At 42.0% G+C, this 2,874-nt stretch overlaps 1 pseudogene; it reads left to right on the top strand.

Moving 5' to 3' along the window:
• The first annotated feature begins 1,319 nt into the window (after positions 1-1,319).
• On the top strand, positions 1,320-2,471 carry LOC101138721 (cyclin-J-like; annotated as a pseudogene).
• The last annotated feature ends 403 nt before the right edge of the window (positions 2,472-2,874 follow it).

Here is a 2,874-nt window from a genome sequence, read left to right as displayed (position 1 = left end):
AAGCCATCATTCTCAGCAAACAAACACAGGAACAGAAAACCAACACCACATGTTCTCACTCATAAGTGGGAGTTGAACAATGAGAACACATGGACACAGGGAGGGGAACATCACACACTGGGGCCTGTGGGGGACTGGGGGGCTAGGGGAGGGATAGCATTAGGAGAAATACCTGATGTAGATGACGGCTTGATGGGTGCAGCAAACCACCATGGCACATGTATACCTATGTAACAAACCTGCACGTTGTGCACATGTATCTCAGAACTTAAATAATAATAATAATAAAGAAACTATAATGCCAGAAAGATTAAATATATCGGTAAATGTAATGGAGTACTAATATCTACCAGTTAATAGAGAATGTCAGATTGAGTTTATAAATACATACATACACACACACATATATATATATACACTAGTATACAAATGAGAGTTTAAAAGACAAAAAAAGTCACATAGTTTACTGATATCAGAGAAAATAAACTTTAAAGCAAGCAAATATTATTGTGAGTAAAGAGGATTGCTATCATGATCAAAGGTTTGCTTCGCCAGGAAGATCATTTTATTAGTAATAATTAGTTCATTATTAGTAGCCCAACCTCATTTATAAGAAAAATTACAGAACTACATGAGAAATTGTCAAATCCATCAACAGAGTGGAATAGGAAAACACACCTTTCCTAGGAATAAATAAAGCAAGCAGTAAATTCTGGATGGGTTGAAATACACAGTTAACAAGCTTGACCTAATGAATATGCGTATGCGTGTCCCTGCACCAAACAATTAGGGGAATCATATTCCTCTCAACCACACATGAAACATTTATAAAAACTGACTGCACTGTGAGTCAGAAAGTTCTTTAAATTTTTCGTAGTACTGGCATCTAATAGACCACATTCACCAAAATTTAATTAGAAATCAGCAATAAAAAGGTAACTAAAACTCATGCATTTAGACATTTCAAAAACATACTTTATAAAGATCTTTTTATTCTGAAAATCACACACTTTTTAATTCGTGGGTCAAGGAAGAAATTAACATGGGAACGTTTCATTACTTGAGACTGAACTGTAATAAAATCTTATACATTAAAAATGTTAGTATGCACTGGGAGCTGCCTGCCGGTCCTTTAACAACCGGCAGCGCGAGCGTCCAGTCGCTAGGCCAGAGCTGAGACCCGCGCTTAGCAGCAGACTGTCTGCAGCGTGAGCGGGGCTGGCGTCCCCAGCACGCCGGAGGGGCTGGGGCTGTGAGGGCCGCGGTTCCCGGTTCCGGACTCAAGTTACAGCGTCGGGCTGGGCGCGCCGCCGGGTCCCATGGAGTTGGAGGGGCAGTGGTGGTGAGGACAGCTGGCCGCCGACATTCACCAAGCACTTCGCTACAGGGAGCTGAAGTTGCCCTCCTATAAAGGCCAGTCCCCTCAATTAAGTCTCAGACGGTATTTTGCTGACTTGATTTGCCACTGTGAGCAATTGCTTCCATGCCTTTGCCCTTCTGCCCGCCATCTTGCTGTCTAGTTTACTGGACCTGTTCATGGACCGCTATGACATCTCTATCCAGCAGCTGCATTGAGTTGCGCTTTCCTGCCTGCTTCTAGCAAGTAAATTTGAAGAAAAAGAAGAAAGTGTGTCTAAGCTGGAGCAGCTCAACAGCCTGGGTTGTATGACTAATATGAATCTAGTATTAACAAAACAAAATTTGCTGCATATGGAACTATTATTATTAGAAACCTTTCAGTGGAACCCCTGCCTTCCAACAGCCGCCCATTTCATTGAGTATTATCTCTCTGAAGCAGAACACAAAACAGATTTTCATGACGGCTGGCCAATGATTTGCTTGGAAAAGACTAAATTCTAAATGGCCAAATATGCAGATTACTTCCTGGAAGTATCTTTGTAAGATTACGCCTTTCTAAAGTATGCACCTTTAGTAGCTGCTGCGTATGTGGCTTCTGCGAGGATTATACTTCGTCTTTCTCCAACGTGGCCTACAAGACTGCATCGTCTTACTGCTTACTCTTGGGATTTCTTAGTGCAATGTATTGAACAGCTATTGATCGCTCACGATAATGATGTGAAAGAAGCAAACAAATGGAGAGGGCAAGCAGGACCTCAGTCAGCACAACCAAGTGTGTTCCAGAAAGCCTCCCAGCCCTCACGGCTAGTTCATTTTCAGCAACCTCAATATCTCCATCAGACACCTCAGACCTCACTGCAGTATCGCCATCCTAGTCAGAACAACCAAGCTGTCAGCATATTGTATCGACCACACACACTTCATCTTACACACTACAGACATGTCCTGCTGGCTTCCAAGCTAGTGTTCAGGGCCTTGGGCACATGCAGACTAGTATTGGAATGCCACTGGCAATACCAGTAGAAGTTAAGCCCTGTCTGAGTGTTTCTTATAACCGGAGTTATCAGATAAATAAACATTACCCTTGTATTACTTCGTGTTTTGAAAGGTGATTATGTATGAAGCTGATAACCGACCCAGACTGCTTTGTGACTATGGGTGAGCGTTTTGTAAACTTCTGTTCAAAAGGAAGGGGATCTAAGTGACATCAGAACTCTTCAGGTACCAGCTCCAGGAAGACTGAATATCCCTTTTAATGCACCATGAATCCTGGGAGGACTAAGCAAATTAACAGTGTGTCAAATTCTGTTACAACAAATCCCTGTATGACAAAAATGTTCAAGTCCTGGCTGATGGTCCAAATATTGCGAAAATATTCAATACAACAGAAAATTGGGACAGACTCCAATTCGCCATTTTGAGATTTGACCTGTGGTAGCATCTGGGCCTAATGTTGGCTTCTAAGTAAAAGACTAAATGTTTACCTTATCTGTGGACTTGCCAAACAGTCTTTTA

Source organism: Gorilla gorilla, chromosome 6, assembly GCF_029281585.2.
Source record: "Gorilla gorilla gorilla isolate KB3781 chromosome 6, NHGRI_mGorGor1-v2.1_pri, whole genome shotgun sequence".
NCBI lineage: Eukaryota > Metazoa > Chordata > Mammalia > Primates > Hominidae > Gorilla > Gorilla gorilla.
This window is presented reverse-complemented; position numbering and strand designations above follow the sequence as displayed.